The following is a 23,705-nucleotide window of genomic DNA, read 5'->3' as shown; positions in this document are numbered from 1 at the left end:
TTCATAAGATTCCCTGTACTCTACCCAAAGTTTGGCTATGAGTTTCAGCATCTGCTTTAATACCTATCTGGGTAGAGTCTTTCAGAGGCCCTCTGTAGTAGGCTCCTGTCCTGTTCCCTGTTTTCTCCCTCTTCCAATATCTCTCCCATTTGCCTTTCTGAATGAGGATTGATCATCTTACCCAGGGACCTCCTTCTTGCTTAGTTTCTTTAGGTGTTCAGATTTTAGCATGTTTATCCTATATTATATATCTAATATCCACTTATAAATGAGTATATACCATGTGTCTTTCTGCTTCTGTGCTACCTCACTCAGGATGATCTTTTCTAGTTCTCACCATTTGCTTGCAAATTTTGTGATTTCCTTGTTTTTAATTGCTGAGTAGTATTCCATTGTGTAAATGTACCACACTTTCTGAATCCATTCCTCAGCTGAGGGACATCTGTGTTGTTTCCAGCTTCTGACTATTACAAATTAAGCTGCTATGAACATGGTTAAGCACATATTCTTGTTGTGTACTTAAACATATTTTGGCTATTTCCCTTTCTTAATGAGATCTATGTGCACCCCCTAGTCTCTTACTCTATAGTTAACCTCTGTGGTTCTAGAGATTGTGACTTGGTTATCATTGACTTAAACTGTATCTTTCCAATTTACATTTTAAGATTTATTTTTATTTTATGTGCATTGTGTTTTGCCTCCATGTATGTCTTCATGAGGGTGTTGGATCCCCTGCAACTGGAATTACAGACAGTTGTGGGCTGCCATGTAGGTTGCACCTGAGTCCTCTGGAAGAGCAGCCAGTGCTCTTAACTACTGATCCTTCTCTCCAGCCCTGCAAAATTTACTTTAAAAAAATAAGATTTTTTTTCCATTTTTTGTGTATGTATGTATGGATGTGAGTTTATGTGTGCCACATGTTTGCGAGTGTTCTCTGAGGTCTACGGGCATAAGATTCACAGGGACTGGAGTTACAGGTGGTTGTGAGTTACCTGATATGGATGTTGGGAATCAAACCTGGTCCTCTGCAAGAGAAGCAAGTGCTATTAACCATCAATGCATCTTTCCAGAATGCCCAAAGTTTGGTTTTTCCTTTTTTTGGTAAGGATATTTTATGACAGCAACAGAAGTGAAACAATAAGTCCCCTCCCATTTTCCATCATGTGTGGTTTTATGCATATGTGTATATATATACATATTCATAAACTATGCTCCACATGAGAAAAAATGTGATATTCATCTGAGTCGTTTATTTTTCTTTACATGATAATCTCCATTTTCATCTATTTTTTTCCAGTCCATTCCCTTAATTTTTTAAATGTGTATATGTGTATGTATGTATGTGTGTATGTATGTATGTGTATGTGTGTATGCATATATGTGTGTACATGTATGAGGAATGTATGAGATGCACATGTGGGTGGTGGATACACAGGTGTGTACAAATGTATGTGTGTATATACATATGTGTGCACACTTGCAAAGGCCAGAGCATAACAAGTTCTCTTACTCACTGAACTATTGTTGTTTTTTATAAAGGGACTCCTGTAGCCCAGGCTGCCTTCAAACTCCATATGTAGCTGAGGATGACCTTGAACTCTCAATCTTCTTGCCTCTATCTTTCAGATGCTGGGGTCACTGGCATACTCCACCACATCTAGTTTATACAGTGCTGGGAGCAAACCCAGGACTTTGCACACACTTTCTAAACACTCTGCCAACTGAATGACACCCCTATTCAAATTTTCTATACACTAAGGTTCATGTCCAACTGTGTCATTCTACAGAGATTCTGTCAGGAGAAAACACAGAAGATGTGTGTGGACCACAGATGACAGATGATAGCCTGAAGAGTCTGATCCTCCCATTTCTTGGCCAGGTTGGTCTAATGACAGTAGCTTAATCACAGGTCACCTCTTAGGGATTTTTTTTTTTTTTTTTTTTGCTGCTTAGCAACCCAAACAAGCTCAACCTGTTACCATAGAAGCTTCTAGTAGGATGAGGAAATGAAGACAACTGAAAATCAGCAAATGTCAGAGAAATGGAATATTCTAGAGCTTTGTATTAGACTAAGTGTATATTTAAAGAATTAACCTGGAATTTACCAGTTAAGTTCTCATTCAAAATTTGTTAATAAATAAAAAATTAAGTTCTTGAGCAGATGTTTCTATGTCTCTGATATTTCCCTAGCTAAAATTCAGGGATGGGACTTGTTTTTTTTTTTTTGTTTTGTTTTTTATTTTTACTTTTTTGACTTGTTTTGTTTTTAAAGACAGGGTATGGTGTGGCCCATGTTAGCCTTGACATACGATGCAGCTGTGGACAACCTTGACCTCATCCTCCTCTGCTTTAAGAATGTTTGGATCTCAGGCATACACAACCATGTATACATTTTTAATATGTCTAGGCATGCATGGAGAGAGTTCTCTTGTTTAAGTTGATTGTCTCTGTGGGTGGCAATATTCTCTGTGGTGGGGGAGACAATGAAGGCCAGCAAGATGGATTAGTGAGGAAAGAAACTTGCCATTAAACCTGATGACCTGCCTTCAATCCCTGAAACCTGGAAAACACATGATAGGAGGACAAGATCAACACTAGGGTTTACATGCCAGCCACCATCTTGTGCTTTGTGCTCTTTCTCTCTTTCACACACACACACACACACTTAAAAACAAACTGTAAAGGTGAGAGTAAGATGAGCACAGCGTTTGTCTCTGTACTCCTTGACTGCGGATGCCATGAGAGTAGTTGCTCTAAGGCTTTACCACATCAACTCCACACTATGATAGACTGTGTGCTCCTGAACTGTGAGCCAAAAGTAAACGTTTTCCCCTTAAGTTTTTTTCTTTCAAGTATGTTCTCACAACAATGGGAATAGCAATTAACACAATGATCTTCCTTCAAAGTTTTAAAATCACTATGTGAAAAAATTCAAGAAATGAATGAATTTTTTTAATAGATTTCATTTCCTAAATTATTGTAAGCTGTGTCCTGTGCTTTCCAGCTCCAGCCTACCCAGAATGGGAGCCATCCTTTGGTCTGGTGAAACCAAATGGTATGTGTTTACCCAGCCATCAGTCACTTGACAATTATCTCAGAGATCAGAGTGCATGTTATGGCACCCACTATGTGACTTCGGTGGCTAGGGAAACAAGAACAAATATTCACCCCAGCTAGGAGGCCAACAGCAGAAATGGTTGCACCCAAATCTAGCTTGGAGAACCAATGGGTCTACTGGGCTTTAGTTAAAGGAATGTAAGTAATCCAAAGAAAACTGCCTCACTGAGATTCCAACCCCAGCCTGACTGTTGACTCACAAAAGCTGCAGCATCCCTCAGAGTTCAGTCAGCTTGTAGGCAACTCCACAGAAGAGAGGCCCTTCTCCTCAGTGATTGTCCACTATTTTTATTCTTTCATGGACTGGGGCTTGTAAATTATTCAACTTTCTGAGTTTCCTGAGCCTGGGAACTTTCCTTGGCTTCTTGAGTCCTCAAAAGAGCTACACACAACATCACAGACTTACTTATCTTACTTAATAACAGACATAAAATAAGAATGATATGTCAGTGTTGGCTAGCTAGACATATTAACGGCCTTGGAGACTGTCGCGCGCGGCCTTTGCCGATAAGGACGACGCAACAACCGAGGATTTCTTCAGCGGCAAGTTTATTGTACAGCTCTTTCTTGCAGATGGTGAAGGACCCAAACCCCGGGTTGTGCTCTGCTTAAATAGCCAGCAGTGCGACCTGTCCGTCTGTAATTGGTGCTCTGTTCAAGTCTTCATAAGCATATGGCTGGCAATTGGAGTGCAGCCTAAACCCTCATTAGCATAAAGCTGCGCATGCGTAAACTGCAGGGCGGCGCAGGCAAGAAGCGCGAAAATGCTGGCAAGAAGAACCAGGAAGCAGGAAGCCGGCGCCATCTTGTAATGGCGGGAGCGGCTCCCGACAGGAGACATTAAGGCTGGACCCCTTCCCTGAACCCTAGAAGGGAAAAACATCATAATTGTCTCTCTTTCAGATTTAAAATTCCATAGGAAAAGGTAGAGATATCAGGGCTTGGTTGAGGCCCTTAAAGGGGTAGCTACTACTTACCTCCTGGTCAAAGGGTCAGATTCTAAGTTCTACCTCTAGCACTGAGCGTGAAACTGCCTTAATCTCTACATTCGATTGTCTCCTCTCTTAAGAGTTCATTCAGCCAGGTGTAGTGGTCCATGTCCTTAATCCCAGCACTCAGAAGGCAGAAACAGGTGAATGTGAGTTGATGCCAGCTAGGATGGTATAGAGAGAGCCTGCCTCAAAATAAAAGAGTTAATTTAACTGAGCCTGTCAGTCACCTGGCCAGGAGATACCCCTCTTTTCCATGAAAACCAATTCACCTGAAGACATGCTGAAGAAATGAATCATAATTATACCCCAGAGTCCCTCCTTTAATGAAGTTCTGGACCGATCTTCATTGCTAAGCCTACTTGCTTTTTGCATTCTGACTCAAAAGTGGAAAATTTCCTCACTTTTTGTCTTTTTTACATGATGGCCCAAACCCTAAACATGCTTGCCCTGACACTCTGGACTTTCTCATTGCTTCCCTGAGTCACCCTCACCTAATTCCATCATGCCTGCAGATGCTCACAGACCTCCATTGATGAATCTGCTGGCTCTCTTGTACCCTAACTTAAGAGGCATTGCCTTCTCTCTTCCTCTTCTCCATCTCCCTCCTCCTGGAAGCTGCTGAGAGTTACAGCTTGCCTGCCACATGGTTTCTCAAAGTTTCCTTCTGAGTCATTCTTTTATCAATGAAACTGAGAGCTCACAAAAGGGAACCCTGATTCTCTAGTAACATTGTCACTTTAGATGAGATGTGAGGTGAGGAGATAAAATTTATCGACTTAGTAAGAAGAAAATCACTTGCTGAGGTTGCTATGGTCTATAGTATTATTGTTATTTATTAGACTTTATTAATTAATTGTGTGTCTCTCTCTGTGTGTACACAGCATGCTGGTCTTCTTTATGTTTCCAGTTTTAAATTTGTTATTATCTTGTGTTATGTATGTGTGGGGCATACACATGCCGTAGCACATATGTGAAGACAAGAGGATGACTTTATGGAATCAGCTCTCTTTTTCCACCCTTACACGCGTTCCAAGGGTCAAACTCGGGTCACCAGGCATTTACGGCAAGTGCCTTTACCAGCTGAGCCATCTCACCTGTTTTTCCAAACATATTTTAGTTGGCAGATAATTGTACACATCTATGTTTTGGCATATAAATGTATCATCAAATCAAACTAATTAACACAGACATCACCTCAGATGGTATATTATCTCTATTTTAGTGTCACGAGGGTGAACTTTCAACATTCTTTCCATATGTATGTTTTGAGTTCTGAATGTCCTTATTCAAAGGCCCCAAATGCTCTGCTATGACTGTTGACAGGTGGTAACAAACGGGAGCCCATTCTGGTCCCCTTCTTTGACCCTCCCATCCTATTCCCATAACCACTATCTCTGAGAGAGCTTTATCAACCCTGTGCTCTTGCAACAGTGGCCCAGACCATCACCATGGAAACTGCATCAGGACCGCATAGAGGTGGGGGGAGCAGGGAACTGGAATTTTCCACTCTTTGGATTCAGTTTTAAACCATGACTGGTACACAGTGGTCCTTTATTAAATGTTGATTGAGAAAATGGATGACTGAAACTTAATGCATGCAGTGTAGGTCTATCCAACATTTTTGTTTTTAAATATTTGTGTATTTTTATTTATGTATGTGAGTGTTTCGCCTGTATATGTAATATGTGTATGCCTGGTTCCTCAGAATCCAAAGAAGGAATTGGATATCCCTGGACTATGTGTGAACCACTATGTGTGTACCCTGGAAGAACAACAAGTGCTTTTAACTCTGAGCCATCTCTTTAACCTCTCCCAAACATTTTTTATCTCCTGAGATGGACCAAGCCTCTTTGATGGCACAGTACACTAAACATAGAAATCAAGAGTAAACTTCATTCATTGAGGGTTTTTATTATTTTATCTCAGTAACTTAAAAACCATAATGGATAAATAAGGGCTGTGGATATGGCTCAAATAGTTTCTTATCTAACATGCAGGGCAGGCTGGGTTCGAGGTCCAGAATCACATACACTGGGTGTGGTGGTGCACACCTGTGATCTCAGCACTCAGGAGATACAGGGAGGAGCTTTGGAAATTCTAGGTTGCTTGTTGTTGTTATTATTGTTTGGTTTTGGTTTTGGTTTGTTTGGGGGGGGACTAAGTTTCTATGTGTAGCCTTGGCTGTCCTGGACCTCTGTAGATCAGGCTGGGCTCAAACTCAGAGATACACCTGCCTCTGTCTCCTGAGTGCTGGGATTAAATGTGTGTGCCATCACCACCCAGCTAAATTCAAGGCTGTTTTCAGATACATAACAAATTCAAGGGACCCAGCTCCCAGTATGATGAGATTTGGAAATGAGACTTTTGGGAGATGATTCAGTCATGAGAGGGAGGCCCTCAGGAGTAGGTTCAATGTCCTCATGAAAGAGATCTCCAAGAGATAACCTCTTTCTCCACCATGTGTGAGCACAGCAAGAGGCAGCTGTCTATACCTAAAGTAGCCCTCAGCAGACAGTGAAGTGGTGGCTGCTGCTTTGATCTAAGGGTCCATCCAGCTCTTCAGAAGAGTGAAAAGTTTATTTCTATCATGAAAAAAATATGTATTATATATTTATTTACAAGGGGCACTATGAATATATATGCCACAGCAAGCATATTAAGGCCAAGGGGTAACTTTCAGGAATCAGTTCTCTCCTTCTACAATGTTGGTCCCAGAGATCAATCTCAACCATAGTCATTGGTGGTGAGAGCCTTTTACCTACCCAGCTGTCTCTCTGCAGTTCCTTCATTTAGCATCCACTTTGTTTATGGTACTTTGTTATGACCCTCTGAGCAGACTAAGGGAATGTTATCATCTTTCCCTATGAGGTGGGCTGGGTAATTATGGATAATGATGATAATTACCCATAATTACTATCATTCAAAAATTATCTGTATTTAATAGGGGAGAAAATGAGGTCCAGTCTCAAGAGTCAAGATCACATGGCTCGAGAATGGCCAGAGTCAGACTCCAGAACAGTGACATCAACTGTAGGAATGACATTGAAAGAGGCCTTAGGGAGGATCTTCTATGAACTCTAGTCATAGAGAGACGAGTGGCTCCAGCATGGGATGTGGACCAAGCTCCAGCTGACCATCACTGAATGCTTTGATTTACTTTTGCTAGACCTTGGAGAAAATTTCTTCTCTCATTTCATCTCATGCATTAACCCCAACTCTTTGCAATTTATATATCCAGAGTATGAATTTCTAAAAGTGGAAGCTGTAGGCAGTCTTCTGTGTAGACACATGGAGTGAACTTCAGGGTCTATTTTGTCTGAAATGAAATTGATCAATAATAAGGAGAAACCATGAGTTCCAGGACGCCAGGGCCACACAGAGAAATCTTGTCTCAGAAGAAGGGGTGGGAGAAAATAATCAGGACTTTTATCTATAGCATCCATATACTTATTCATTCTTTCATCTAATCACACATTTGTTCTTTTATTCATCTACGTAGCCATCAACCTTCCAGTCTTACATACATGCATACACACATTCATGCAACCATTCACCTTCCATTCATACATATATATCCAGCTACTTTCAACTTCTTTCAACTATCTATGCAACCATCCATCTGTCCACTCATCTGTCTATCCATGCAACTATCTACCCTCTTCTCATGCAACCATTCACCATTTATTCAACTATTCATCCAGCCAGCCAGCCAGCCAGCCAGCCAGCCAGCTATTGGTCCACCTACCCATTCATCCATCCACCTGTGCATCCACCTGTGCATCCCTTCTTCCTTCCATCCAATTGTCCATCCAACTCCCTCTGCATTCTGCTTAATAAACCTCCATTTGAGCCATGTGTGGTGGCACATGCCTTTAATTCCAGCACTCAGGGAGGCAGAGGCAGGCGAAATGCTATGAGTTCGAGGCTGTTCTAGTCTACAAAGTGAGTCCAGGACAGCCAAGGATACACAGAGAAACCCTGTCTCGAAAAAACAAACAAACAAACAAACAAACAAACAAACAAACAAACACCTTTGCATCCTAATTATCAGAACCTGTAAATATTGTCTAATATAACAAAACGTACTTATAGATGTGCTTAGGTTAAAAATTTTGAGCTAGAGATATTATCCTGGATTGTCTGTGTCATAAGTGCAATCACAAATATCCTTATAAGAGAAAAGCAAAGAGTTGAAAGGGTCAGCTCAATGAAAAAAAACTTAATAAGCATCCATGAATCCAGATTTGATTCTAAAAGGAGGGAAGTGGGAAAGAGAATAAAACAAGAAGGCAGGAGGGTCAGAGGGATGGAAGAATGGAGGAAGGGAGATGGTTTTGGAGACATTACACTACTGGCTTTGAAAATGGAGGAAGGGGCATGAATTAAGAAATATAGGTGACCACGAATTCTTTTCTCAGAGGCTGCCAGAGAAGCCAACTTTGTTGACACCTGATGAACTATCAGACAACAGATTTATGTTGTTTTAAGTTACTCTATTTTGAAGTCATTTGTAATAACATAATAAGAAAATTATTTACTCATGTTCTCATCCATACAACCATCCTGCCACCCAGTAGCTGCACATATATCCATCCATTGTCCATATACCTATGAACATTTTATCCTTCATCCATGATACTTCCATCCATTCATCCATCCATCCATCCATCCATCCATCCATCCATCCATCCATCCATTCATATTCTTCCATTCATCTATCACTCATCCATCCATGCATACATACAACTGCCCATTCATGAGCCTTCCAGTCACCATCCATCCAGGAACCTTCCATCCATCAGTGTATCCCTCTATCCATCCTCTATCTATGATCATTCCTTCCCTTCATCCAACATGAATCCATCACCCACCATCCATGATCCTTTAATTTATCCATCCGCTATGTATGATTCTTCCACCCATTCTCCATTCATGATCCTTCCACCCATCAATTATCCAGCTATCCATCCATCCACCCTCTATTAATGATCATTCCATCATCCATCCATTCATCCATGATTCTTCTGTAATCTGTCCAGCCAACTATGAAGCCAACAAAGAAAGGAAATCCCCCCCCCAAAAAAAGTGTGAGTGCATTGACTATATATTAATTTTTATGTAGTACATTGAAGATCCACAAACTTTTCCTATACTAGTCTAGATAGTATTTTTATCTTTGTGGACCATATGTTCCGATTTACAATTCCACTTTGTCATTGTAGTAATAAAAGAAAAAAGTGGACACAGACAAAACATAAATGAAGGGTGTGTCTGTGTCCCAATAAAATCATGTTATACAAAAACAGAACAGGCCATATTTCGCAATACTTCTAACCATCTGTGCCTAGATGATTCATCCCCTAACTCCCTTCCTGACCAAATCTCATCCATTTTTCTCTCCTACATCCTCCACTCTAGAGCAGCCATTCTAACAGCGCCACAGGAGTGGTGGTAGCCACCAACGGTCAGAGTTCTCTCCTTCTCTGTGTGTGCTCATGCACACATGTGTGTGGGTACTGGCAGGCGTGTGCAGATCAGAACAGTTCGGGAGTTAATCATCTCCAGCCTTCTTGTTTCCACCATGTTGCATACCCCAGATCAGAGCAGTTCGGGGGTTAGCCATCTCCAGCCTTCTTGTTTCCACCATGTTGCATACCCCAGGTCAGAACAGTTCGGGGGTTAACCATCTCCAGCCTTCTTGTTTCCACCATGTTGCATACCCCGGCTAGGTGGTCCATATGCTTTCAACCAATTCTTCTGTCTCTACCTCCCAGCTCACTGCCTGGCTTTTATACATGGGTTCCAGGGATGGAATTCAGGTAGCCAGGTTTGCACAGCCATTTTACTCACTGAGCCATCTTACCAACCTCACCTTCAGGTTAAGCTTTTCTTATTCCTTTTAGGTAAGACATGTGGTCTGTAGGTTGATCTCGAACCAGCTCATGTAGCCTGTGCACCCTGGTCCTCCTACCCCCCACCTTGCAGTAGGTGTCATCACCCCCAGCTTTAAAAATTAAAAAAAAAAGGTTGTAATGCACTCGAAGTTAAAAGAATTTCTCATTGAACACCCATTTGCCAACTCTCAAATCTACTACCACTAACATTTTTTCTCCTCCTCTTCCTCCTTCTTTTCTTAGTTTTAATGAAAGTTCAGAGCAGCTAAGATTGTCTCAGCTTTAGGAGGGCAGAGAGCAGGCTTCTTTTCAGGACATAATGTTATTCTCCATGTCTGGGGAAGTGTCTGGCTCACGGAAGGGGCCGGTCGATATTTCTGATTGAATGCGGGGGTGAGACACTGGCCTTAGGAAATGCTTGAGATTTCTCTCACGTCCACAGTGTCTGCTGAAACTAATATTCGTCTTCCGCAGACACTGACAATGACGCATTTTGACGTGTGCAAAATGCGCACATGATGGACCTGTGCGGGGGACTTTTGACGTCTTTTATCACGTTCTTCCCATGGGGTTCTCATCTTCTTGAGGACAGGTCTGGGAGCTCAGGCGGTTGCCATGGAAACCTCCGATGGCATCAGGGATGTGAGGGGCTGGGGAAGATGCAGAAAGAGAGAGAGAGAGAGGGAGGGAGAGAGCTGCAGAGAATGGAATTTTCCAGCCCCTGCAGTAAGATGGTGGGTTCAAAAACCAAAGCTTACCTCAAGTCCTTGGAACTCACCTCTACCTGTTCTGACCCGGGACTTTCTCAGTGTCCATCACCTCCTGCAGCCTTCCTTTTGCCTTTTAGGAGTCCGAAATCCTGGGTTCATCACTTCCCCCTTTTACTTCTTTGAAAATACTTTACACTCTGTATCTCTCTCTCTCTCTTTCTCTCTCTCTCTCTTTCCTCCATAGCCACCCCCTATTTCTCACACTTCATTATACAAAATACAAACTGTAGCTCACATCATTTCTCATGCCCCAGGTCAAAATTTTCTACTTTTTAGTGTGTGGGGATGGGGGTGGAAGGGTGGGTTCCCATGAAGCCCAGAAGAGGGTATGGGATCCCCTGGATCTGGAATTACAGGCAGTTGTGAGCAGCCTGATACGGGTTCTGGGAACTGAACTCCTGTCCTCTGCAAGAACAGCAAGTGTTCTTAACCACTGAGCCATCTCTCCTTTTTTTTTTTTTTTCTTTTTTCTTTTCCTTTCCTTTTTTGAAATAGAGTCTCATATTATAGCTTAGGCTTACCTCGTTCTCATGGCAATCCTTCTGCCCTTGCAAATGTTGTGATTATAGGTGTGAGCCACCACACCTGGCTTCTAGCCAGCCACCTAAATTTATAATTTATTGAGTATTATATTACTCCAATTTTGTATATCATTGTGCACCCTTATTTGTGAAAAACACATGCCAACGGTCTCAGTGGGTGCCTAAAACCACGGACAACACTGATGCAAATTAATAACACAGCTCATCAACCGTCCATCCATTGACAAGTCTATCCACCCACACATCCGTCCATCTATGCATCCATCCATTCACCCACTCACCCAAGAAAAAATTAGATCCTGAAAATATATCATGAAGAACTTTATCATACTTTTATATGTTGATCCCTTATGTGTGACTAATCTAAAGGCCTTTACACAACTGCTACCTAGTTCTCTCTCTGAATTCATCTCTTGCTCACTCCCCATCAGACAGCTCCACTCTCATGTGTTCTTCTAACACAAATATGCTCCAGCATCATACACTTCTGAGTCAGGTTCCTTCTGCTCACAGTGGCCATTTCCCTAATGAACCCAAAGGCCCTTTCCTGCTCTCTTCATTCAGGTCCACTCAAACAGCACCATCTCCAGGAAGACCCTCCGAAAGCACCCTCTCCTCCTCTGCATCTGACCTGTTTCCATTTTGTAGAACTGGTCCCCATCTGCTGTTTTAAGCTAAAGTGATTGGCAGATGAGCCTCAGCAATGAGGCAGGCCACTAAACCTAAGGGCTCCCAGAAGACCATAGTAGTCCTGGTCTATAGAGATCTGTTCTGTCTCTCCAGCCCATTGCTCCCTTGCTCACTTGATTTTAGAAGCCAGTGGTTTTCACCATATTTCTGTGAAACAAAAAGCTTTTCATGCTTCATGCCTGCTATTTCCTGAGGCTGGAACTGCCTCTGCCCAGCACTCCACTGTCTGTGTCCTCTGCTTACTCGGAGCTCAGCTGTAATGTGCTGACTCCCTGCATGGAAAGAGCCCTGGACTCTCTGGGGCTCTCTCGCTGGTCCCAGGATGCTAATGTGAGTTGTAGAAGACACAGGTGTGCTGTGGAACACTCAGCATCTCGCCTTTACTATGCCCAATTCCTTTCCTCACTCCAGGTTCCCTGCAGAGAGGGATAAGGTCATTGGCCATCTCAAATCCCAAGCTTGCGATGGAAACAGCTGCAGAGCTGAGTTTCAAAGAACAGATTTCACTGTGATGGAAGAAAGTTCTCCTCACCCCAGAATGGTGTCAGGACACTGGCACTGGTTCTCCAAAATGTGCTAAAGGCCTACTGTGTTCAGGCTGGGATGTAGGATCTTCATATATGCTCTGGTTTGGGGGGTAGAGACCATTCCTGTCCTTGAGGGACACTGTCCCTTCTCCATTCCCTCACTTCCCTCTTGTTGCAGTTTACCTGGCAATAGCCTGAGCCAGCCCCTGTTACTTCATACTGTGTGGGCTCCCAAGCTGAAAGCAGACTCATGTGGACATCAGACTCACGCCACTGGAATGGATGGGGCTGGCTGGCGAGGCTCTGCTTCAGTCTTGCACCTTGTACTTTGCTCATGGGGAACTGCATCACTTGTACCAGGCTTTACAGAAGGAGAAATGTGATGTGCTGGAGTTCTGCTGATTAGAAAGTTGACAGAGCCCCAGCAGCACAGCAGTATGTGTTCTCACTGCCTGCTTAGTGTTTATTTACATGTGCTCACCCTAGACAAACACGCAGACCAAGGAATATTCATGGATCTCTTTATGTCTTCCTTGTCCTGTCCTAGATCTGAACAATTAAAACATGAGAGCAAAACCAAACAGACAGATTTTATATGCCCAGGTAGACCATATATTCACCCCTAAATTAATAATGCATGTGTTGGGGCTGGCAAGGTAGCCCAATGGGTTAGTGACCTTTCCACCAAGAATGATGACCTAAATTTGTTCCCTGGGGAACATGGGGGAGAGAACCAGTTTCTTCGAGTTGTTCTCTGATTTCCACACATGGGTTGGCTCTCTTTCTCTTTCTCTCTCTCTCTCACACACACACCTAATGTAAAATATTTAAGCCTATGATTTTTCTGAAAATATTTACTGAAGTCCCACTATGAGCAGACAGTCAGTTAACTGTAGTTAATGAAGTGGAAGACAAGACTAACTCTCCCCTGATAGCTCTTTCATTGCTGGGGCTCATCTGCCAATCACTTTAAATTAAAACAACAGATGGGGACCAGTTCTACAAAATGGAAACAGGTCAGATGCAGAGGAGGAGAGGGTGCTTTGGGAGGGTCTTCCTGGAGAAGTGCTGTTTGAGTGAAGAGAGCAGGAAAGGACCTTTGGATTCATTAGGGAAATGGCCACTGTGAGCAGAAGGAACCTGACTCAGAAGCATGTGATACTGGAACATATTTGTGTTAGAAGAACACATGAGAGCAGAGCTGTCTGATGGGGAGTGAGCAAAAGAAAAAGAGAATGGAGGCAAATTCAGAGAGGGAACCCTGCAGAGGATTACAACGCCCTTTAGATTTCACTTAGGAGATTGGAACATAAAAGTATGATGAAGTTATTTCCAATATTGGAGGGCCTATTTCTTTTCTTAAATAGATGAGTGGATATGTGGATGTATAGGTGGCTGAGTGGATGGGTGAATAAATACATAAATGGGATGGGTAGATGGATAACTAGATGGATAGATAGATAGATGGACGGATTAACAAGTGGATAGATAGGTGAATGAATACATGAATGAATGGGGTGGTGGTGGTGGGATAATGGATAAATGCATGAATTAATAGATGGGTAGGTGGATGAATGCATGGATATAAAATTGGTTAATGAATAAATAGGTAGATTGGTTAGTGGATGAAATGTATGAATTTACCATTGAAAGACAAATGTGTTGGTGATGAAAGTGTGTTTGTATGTTTAAGTGAGATTGTGCTTGTGTTTCTAAATGCATGCATAATTGGTTGTGTGGATATCTTTTATCATATATCATATTTATTATATATTATATATATTCTTTTATTATATATTCTTTTTATTTTTTCTCTAGAGATCATTTCCAATTGTAAAGTTTCCCTGATTTTGATCTCTACACCATCTAACTTGTAAGATCATGACTGAGATACGTGCACATAGACGTTTCATTAGTAAAGAACTGGTATATAAATATTAATAGAAAGGTGTGTAATATAAAATCAGCACAAAACATAGGGATTTCAAAAGTGTGGGACAGACCACAAATATAAAGGGAATTTTCCAGTCTCCTTTCCACCTCTCACACCCTGGTTGAAGAGGAGTGTGGCTCAGAGCTGTGGGGAGCTGTAACTCAGACACCAATCACAAGAGGAAACCTTGTCAGGTGATGGTCACCTGAAGATGTGTTTTGAAGATGAACTTTACTCTGTCTATAGATTTCATGATTGTTGGATCTGAGGTGTCACATTCCGCACAAACAAAATATCACCAGGTGTGTAAATGTGTTACTAATGACCACACATCCAATCCACAGGTCTCGACCACCTTCTCAAGTCACACTTCAGTAGCAAAGCTGTCCAGCTTTTCCCGCCTTGATTACTGCACAACCTTTCACATTTCTTCAGCATCAAAATAAAACCCTGAGTCATTACCTTCATTTTTTTGGCCTTTCCTTGAGTTCCTGTAGCTCAGAATCCTGGACTAGGAAGATGGTCCAGGGGTTAAGCGTTTTCTAGCCAGCATGAGGACCAGAGTTCAGATCCCCAGAAATCTTGAAAACACAATGTGGTTATGGTTGCCTCCCTGCATTTCTAGCCTCAGAATGTTTAGATAGATGATCCTCAGAGAGAGCTGACTAGCAAGAGTAGCCATATTCACAAGCTCTGGGTTTGATTGAGAGCTCCTACCTCAAAAAATACGTTGGGAGAGCCACTGAGGATGATTCTCAACAAACATCAACCTCAGCCTTCCCTATGCATGCACACATGTGGACCCACATATACACAAACATATATGTACACACATAAATGTACACATACACTTTCTTTAAGTCACTCCTTAACAGACCAAGGCAATGGATACTGCTTGGCTTGTATCTGAAGGATTTGAAGGAGACTAACTAATAGGTCTCATCTTGAAGCTGGTTGCTTCAAATTCATAACACAGTGTGTGTGTGTGTGTGTGTGTGTATGCACACACTCACTCGCACTCACGTGCTTGCATTTCATTCCTATCTTCTAAGTAGCAAACAGGCTAAGCTTAGTCTTACGCAGCAATCATCTTGTGATGTTTACTCTTTCAGCAAGCACAGATAAGCGTGTTTTAGTTCCGTTCCATTATTGTGGTGGCTTAGAAAGAATTAAGGGCTGGGACCAGGTAGCATTCAAAGTGAAGCTGGCTTGTTGAGTAGGTGAGCGGGTCTCAGCAAGAGGACAAGGGAGTAAGGTGGGATCGTTGGGGAGAATATGCCACTCTGTGTGCTCTACCTTTAGTGTCTCATGAAAAGAATTTGGTCCGTGGTAGGACCTGGCCCCAGGAGCAAAATACCCCATGAACACAGGCTTCAGGGAACAAATGATTCAGGCTGTGTCCTAGACTACCTCAGCCCAATGCCACATCCTGCCTTCCTCGTGTGTTTGTGTGTGTACGTGTGTTGAAGTGTGAAAGAAATAATAAAAAATTAAATTTCAAAAACAGAAACTAACACAAAATAAAAACTATATCATGTGTTTTTTTACACTGCAGCTCCCTTTCTTGATCTGAGATGATTTCTTTGTCTTTGTTATCACATTTATTTTATTTTCTTCTGTGTCTGTGTGTGTGTGTGTGTGTGTGTGTGTGTGTGTGTGTGGTGTACATATGCACACGCCGCATCACAAGTGTGAATAGAGAACAGCTGGCAGGAGTCAGTGTTATCCTCCCCCCATGTGAGTCCCTGGATTGAACTCAGGCAGTAAGCGCCTTTGCCCCTGAGCCCTGCTGACAGCACCCAGTGAGTGTCGTCAGTGCTGAGTCCAGAAGTGCAGTCGGCTTACCGGGAGCTACAGCACATGTGGCAATGTCTGAAGACATTTGGGGTTAACAGCAGGGAAAGGTGATATGAGTGGAGGCCAGAGATGTCGCTCAGCAGTGCCCAGGGCAGCTAGTTGCCTCTACTACAAAGATTATGGAGTTCTATATGCCAGCCATGCTGAGGCTGAGCAAAGGTGTGCTGTGTAATAGGAGCTCCTCCCAGAGCACATCAGAAAGCACGTTTGGCATCAGGGTGTGGAAATGTGAAATGTGCTCACATAGAGCCAGCTGTGTGCTGAGCACAAACACATCGGACAGGAATGCATTTCATCAGACAAGAGAGAGAAAAGGCAGCCAGCCCCAGGAAATTATAGAAGAGCTGGCTATCGGCTGCATCTAGGGCCACGCAGTGCTGAGCGGACAGCTGCGGTTTCAGAGCTGGCCATGGTGAGCTGTTTCCAAGAAGCTGCTGACTCCCTGAGGCCTGTGGAAATGCAGCTACTTCCTGGGCCTCAGGTGAACCTTTAGCTCACTTCCCATGAAGTTCCACCCACAGGGAGTCCTAGGAGCCAAGCTTGAATTTTGCAATTGGACCCTGTCTTGACACTCCTATTGTGTGTTCTTCACCACTCTGGACTGTAGAAAGTTTCTTCCACTGGTACTTTGGTTTTTCTTTTAAAACTTGACCAGTGTGGGCTGGGAAGGTGGCTTAGTTGGTAAAGTACTTGTTTTGCAAGCACAAGGAACAGAGTTCAATCCCCAGATACCATGTAAAAAGCCAGTTGTGGTAGCACATGCTTGTAATCCCAACACTCAACAGGAGAATCCCAGTACAGAGACAGAAGGATCCCTGGGCCTCACTGTCCAGACAGTCTAGCCTAATTAACAGTCTGTAGGCCTGTCAGAGATTCTATCTCAAAGAAAGTGGAGCGCATTCCTGAGAATAACACACAAGGTTGTCCTCTACCCTCTTCTCTCTCACAGACATAGATGCACACACACACACACACAAAACACACAAGCATCTACACACACACATACTCCTCTCTCTCTCTCTCTCACACACACACACACACACACACACACACACAAACGGTGAGTTTGTGAGTCTGTGAGTTGTGTTGTGAAGGAACAGTTGTTCAGTGATGCTTATTAAAATACAACAAGGGAGACTCTGTTCTGAACTATCTCAGTGCGTACTATGGGACTATGCAGTGAGGGAGACATCTCGGGCTCCATGCAGCACAGACATGTGAGGGATTTAGAGCTAAGCATCAGAGTGCAGGGCCATTAGTGGACAGAAACACTGACAAGAGAAATCATTAGGTGCAAGAAACAGGTGCAGGGGAGTCTGTGCCTGCATGACCACTCATCACGTTGGCATGGCAGATGGGTGCTTGATGAGATACAGAGGCCGATTGTATCTCAAGACTACCAAGCATTTAAATCACAGCCGTCTGTTGGGACAGTAGAGGCCTCTGGCTATGCTTTAATTTCCTGGGGCTGGCTGCCTCTTTATCTCTTAAGAAACAGACCCTGCAGGTTCTTACTGAAACGCAGTTTGAGACTGGGGATGAAGCTCAGCTGGTAGAATTCCTGCCTAGCAGAGAGCCCCGACCTCCATACCCCAAGCTGTGTAAGCCAAGTGTGCTGTTGCATGGCTATAACCCCAGTACCTGGAAAGTGGTGGAGATGGTACGGAAGTTTAAATTCATATGCAACTGCATAGGCAGTGTGAGGTCCACCTGGGATACATGAGACTTTAATTTAAAAAGAAGGAGGAGGAAGAGGAGGACAAGGAGGAGGAGGTTGGGGAGATTGCTCAGTGGCTAAAGCATTTGCCATAAAAGTTTGAGGACTTGAGTTTGGAATGCCCAAAAAACATGCAAAGTGTTTGATGACTGTGGGCCTCTGCCTATGATTCTAGCCTTAGATGGTGGAGGAAGGAGATCCCTAGAGCAAGCTGGCTGGCAAGACTAGTCACGTGGGTGAACCCTGAGTTTGATCGGGAGACACTGGCTTAGTAAATAAGGTGGAAAATAGAGTGACTGAGGATAATTGCCAACACTAACCTGATGTCTCCACATATACACATGTGTGCCCTAACACATGCAGCACACATGAAAAAAATAGAAAAAAACCCAAACAAGAACGGAATTGAATTTTATAAGGAAATACTATACACATTGGTATAGGACAAGAGTTTGGCCAACTGAAGACTATTTCTCAATATAGAAAGGCAGCATTGGGTGTAGGAGATGTCCTCATTACCCACCAGCTCCCAAAGTTCATGTCCTTGTAGTATCCCCTTTTCCTGAGCACAGAGGATGGGGCTTCTAACCTGTGCAATGCAACAAAAAAGATAGGAGGTCATTTTATGAGTGTGTAACGCACTATAAAACCCTGTCCAGTTAGCAACTCTCTTTGCTGTCTTGATGAAGGAGTTGTACTGGGATAGCTTGACTAGCCAGGAAACACAGGTGGTCCTCAGAATGTGGGGCAAACTTCCAGCAGGAGCCGAGGAAGGGGCCTCCACTTCCTACAGCTGCAAGGAAGCAGATTCTGCCAGCAACCCAGGCAGCCTGGCCAGAGATCCTTCTCTAGCTCAGAGCCCAGATGCACCGCCCCCTAGATTACAGATTTTTGAGACCTGGAGCAGAGGACCAGCTGAGCCACACCCACACTTTTGACCCACAGTTAAGGTATTGTTTAAAGCCACTAAGTCTGGGGTTGTTAGCTAGTAATTAAAATTGAGTTAATTGAACCCCAAAGAAATGGTTTCAGGGGACCTGAGTTATGTTCCTACAACTCATGTCCTGTGGCTTATTTATGCAAGTAATCTTAGCCCCAGGTGATCTGACACCCTTTTTATGGACTCTGAGGGCACCTGCACTCACACATGTGCACACACACATACCACACCACATCTTCACAAATACTACGTCACAGCACACTACACACACACACACACACACACACACACACACACACACACACACCTCACCACATACACACACATACATATTCACCATAACACAACTAGCACTCAAAATTCAAAATAAAAATAAATATTTTTAAAAGGCAATGCATATGCTACAGGAAACTCTGGAGTTTTTATATCAAAGGTCAAGAGGAACCAAAAAGCCATCACTATAAATGAATAAAGAATCTGATTGATACAGATTAAAAGATCTTTATTTCAGATAGGGAGTAAGGGAGAAGGGACCTGTAAGGGAGAAGCCTAGCATGTCCCTTCTCAAGGGCCATCTGACCTGGTCACACCCCATCCCAAAGCCCCCATGGATTCCCACTGCCTCTGTCACATCCTGGAGACAGTGGGGACCACAGGATTTTCTCTGTACAAAGAGACAAATTTGTTTAGATATAGAGTACTGGGAATATATGTGTGTGTGTGTGTGTGTGTGTGTGTGTGTGTGTGTGTGTATGAGTGTGAACAGGTATATGTGTGTATGGTAAAAACACAGATATTAGTGTATGTATGTACAAACAGAAAGACAGCCTACTTGCCTGGTAACTGAGTTCCACCCCCAACCCCCTGCTTGTTGTTTGTTTGTTTGTTTGTTGTTTGTTTGTTTTACAGGGCTTTGCAGTGTAGCCCAGGCTAACCAAGAGTTCCTGATTCAAGCAATACTCCTGCTTCAATTTTTAAGTGCATGTAACATTTGACTTTTTATTACATTTTAATTAAGTGTGTGTGTGTGTGTGTGTGTGTGTGTGTGTACACCTGTACTTGTATATAGAGATGAAGAAAAGTGAGATCTACCCCATTGTCCTGCATTTTCATTTGCACAAGTAGAATCTCTCTGCAAGTCAGAACAAAGAGCATTTCTGAACCACCAGTTGTGCATTGGGCTGTGAAATGGGCATACTTCAAGCCACTGTATTAGAAAATCGAAATACAAAGACTTTTTTTTAGCCCCTGAAAAACTGGAGAATAATTACATGAAATGGTCTCCATGGAAACAATCAGAAAAACAACCTTAATGGACTATGTTCAATGTCTGAAAAGGGCATCTTTTCAACACTTTGTTTCCTGTGCCATTTCTTGCCATTAAATGGCTATGTGCTTACACAATGGATCCCCAACAGGCATTAAGTATGGAATAGGAGCTGTTCTGGCCTGGTCTGAGCCATTATCTTCTCGGTGCATGCTTGGCCTGAGCTTCAAGTGGCTTCTACTTAGAAGAAGTAATTTCAGTCAGAAAAGATTGCTATTTCGAAGTTGTTTGCCTCCTGAATCATCCATAGTTCACTATATGTGTGTGTTCGTGGGGGCCCAAGTTCTCTTTGGCCTCACAGCAACCTTTCTGTGCTTATTTCATTATGTTTTTGCAGCTATTGCGATCTTTAAATGTTATTAGCCCTAAGTCTAAACAACTTTCATTTGTCAGCCATATATCAGGCAAGTTGGAGCTACAACTTGCCTGTAGAAATAGCAGAAAATAGGAGATTTTCTGGCATGTCAACCCTCTTTTAGACTTCTCTGCACCATCACTAGCTAGGCCTCATGAGCTTGGGTATGGCTTGGTTGGTAGAGTACTTGTCTAGCACGCTTAAGGGCCTGAGTTCGAGTCGTAGCACCATATGAACTGGCTATGTTGGTACATGCTTCTCTGTACCAACACTTGCGGTATTAGGGTAGAAGGTTCAAAAATTCAGGGTCAACCTCAGTTACACCCTGCTTCCTCTCTTAGACCTCCATGCAGGGTATGCCAGCTCCTCACATTCTTCCTTCTGGCCCTCTATCTCTCTCCTCAGAACTCCACCACTGGTCAGACGGTCAGTGGTGTCAGAGACTACACAGAAATGGAAAATCTCCCCTCCAAAAAGTGACCTCTGATGGGTTCTTTCCTTCCTCCCTTGGTAATAAATTTGGTTATATGGGAAATAGCTGGCAGTTCCTTTTTAAAAACGTTTTCATTGCAAATCTACTTCACATATGGTTTCAGTATTTTTTTAAAAGTCAAATAAGCAGAAAGAGGTACCTCATACCTATAATCCCAGCACTTGAAAGAGACAGGAAGATCTGTGAGTCTGAGGCCATACATGGCTGCACAGTGACTTCTAGACTAGCTTGAGAGAGAGAGACAGACAGACAGACAGAGATACTGTGTCAAAAAATAAAAGTGAAAGAAAGGGAAGTCAAACAAGAGTGGTACCCAAAGAAATACTGAAACACATTTCTGAGCGGAATAATTTAGTCTAAAAGGACTTTATTCTGCTTCTACAATAGTGTGGGGTTCTATGGTGGACCCACTGCTGTTTACAGTTGAAGTCCTGATTTTATGGCCACTGAAGTTCTGTACTATATTAATTACTCCTCTGTTGCTGTGATAAAACACCATAACTAAAGGTAATTTGGGGGGTGTGTGTGTTATTTTGTCTTACAGCTTGTAGTCATTCATGGAAGGCAGGAACTCAGAGCAGGAACCCGGAGGCAGAAACTGAAGCAGAAGCCAGTGGAGGGGTGCTTCGTACTGGCTTGCTCCCTATGGCTTGCTTAGCCTGCCTTGGAGTGACACTACCACAAGGAGATAGACCTTCCCACATTCATTAATCAAGGCAATACCCCATAGAATTGTCCACAGGCCAACCTTATGGAGTCATTTTCTCAGCTGAGGTTTTGTCTTTCCAAATGACTCTAGCTTGTGTATGAAGTTGATAAAACAAACAGAAAACAAAACTAGTTACCACATATACAGATATATCTTGAAAGATTTCCTTTATCTTTAATTACGCAGTGGCAATAGGGTATGCGCAATTGAGTAAGGCGCCTCCCTGGAGGCCAGAGGTGGCCGACTTCCTTGCAACTGGAGCAATGGTGACTATGAGCCACTGAATGGGAACTAAACTCTGGTCCTCTGGACAACTATTACATGCTCTTAAGCAATGTGCCATCTCTCCAGCCCCTGTACAAGAATATTTTTACAGTGTCTCATGTGACTCAGGCTGGCCTCAAATTCATTATGTAGCCAACAATGACCTTGAATCTCTGACCCTTTTGCTGTGTCTCTAGAGTGCTGGGACTTCTGGGGTGATGGCCACGCCCCATTTATGTGATTCGGGCAGTCTCAGGAATTCTGTTCAGAACTGAGGCTATGAGCACATGCTACCTGACCTTTAATGAGAGTTCTGGGGGTCTAACTCGTGTCCTTGAATTTGCATGACCAACGCTTTACTGAGCCATCTCCTCAGCCCAGAAAATGTCATTTTTCTACAGGCATGAGGAGAAACCTCTTGCAATGTTATGAGTTGAATTGGTGCCCCTTAATATCCATATATTGATGCTCTATACCATCCTCTGACTCAGAACCTGACTGTTTTGGGAATTACAAATGGTACAGATGTAATTAGTTAAGAAGGAGTCTTTAGAGTTGAGTCATAGTCAGATGCAACTGATGTTATAAAAATGGGAAATCAGATATGGGCATGGTGGCTCACACTAGTAATCTTGGGCCCTGGGAGGTAGAGGCAGGAGGATCAGAAATTCAGGGTCACCGTAAGCTACACAATCAGTTTAAGGGCAACCTGAGCTATGTGAGAATGTTTCTCAACATAACAGAATTAAAAGTGGGGAGGGGTGGGATTTAGACTCATGGAAGAAAGACGATACATAAAGACATTCTCCTACAAGCCGAGCAGAAAAATCTCAGAAAGAATTAACCTAACGCTAACATTGGAAGTCATCAACCCTCAGCAATATAACTCACAGGCCTGTGGTTTTTCACACATCTGCAAAGATTCCAATTAGGAATAAAGAAATAAATAAAAGCTATACAAAAGTAAAAGTATAATAAAACAGTGGTCCACTCCCTTCCCTAGGGTGAGACTCTCCCATCTAGCTGCCAGAATCCTGGGGCAGGGGGAGGGCGGTGGTAGCTCCAACCTGTTGTGAGGGGAAGGAAGGGTAAGCCACTTCAGGTTGTTATCATGGAAACTACAGGAATGTGGGAGGAAGGAAAAGAAAAGGCACGGAAGCCCACTTTATCCAAGCTTTGAGATACTCCTGGGCTTGAGGGTTCCAAACCTTATCTTAGTATATGGTAGATGTTCAATAAATATTTAGAGGGCAAACTAATGAAGTTGGTACCTGAAGTTACAGGTGTTTTCCTGGGTGATAGAATTAGACCCTAGTTGTAAAATGCATGAAAATTGTTTATAAAAATCTTGTTTTAAGGCTTCATTAAAAACGTGTGTGTGTGTGTGTGTGTGTGTGTGTGTGTGTGTGTGTGTGTGTGTGTTAGGATGTATACACTTCTGTATGTGTATAGACTTGAATTTTTATGAGGTGTCGTCTATCATCACTCTTAAGCTTATTTACTGAGGCAGGTCTCTCACTGAGCCTGGAGTGTCTAGGTAGCCAGCTCTGCCTCCTGAGAGCTGACATTACAGGTGGC

The 23,705-nt window shown here is 42.9% G+C and overlaps 1 protein-coding gene across 8 annotated transcripts in view; it reads left to right on the top strand.

Annotated features, from left to right (window-relative positions):
• Usp29 (ubiquitin specific peptidase 29) overlaps positions 1-23,705 on the top strand; it is a 215,687-nt gene that overhangs the window by 131,113 nt on the left and 60,869 nt on the right. The gene's annotated exons all lie outside the window — the stretch shown is intronic.

The sequence above is a fragment of the Psammomys obesus genome, unplaced genomic scaffold, assembly GCF_907164565.1.
Source record: "Psammomys obesus unplaced genomic scaffold, mPsaObe1.curated_primary_1811, whole genome shotgun sequence".
Taxonomy (NCBI): domain Eukaryota; kingdom Metazoa; phylum Chordata; class Mammalia; order Rodentia; family Muridae; genus Psammomys; species Psammomys obesus.
The sequence above is the reverse complement of the archived record's forward strand: the minus strand, read 5'-3'. Positions and strand labels throughout refer to the sequence as shown.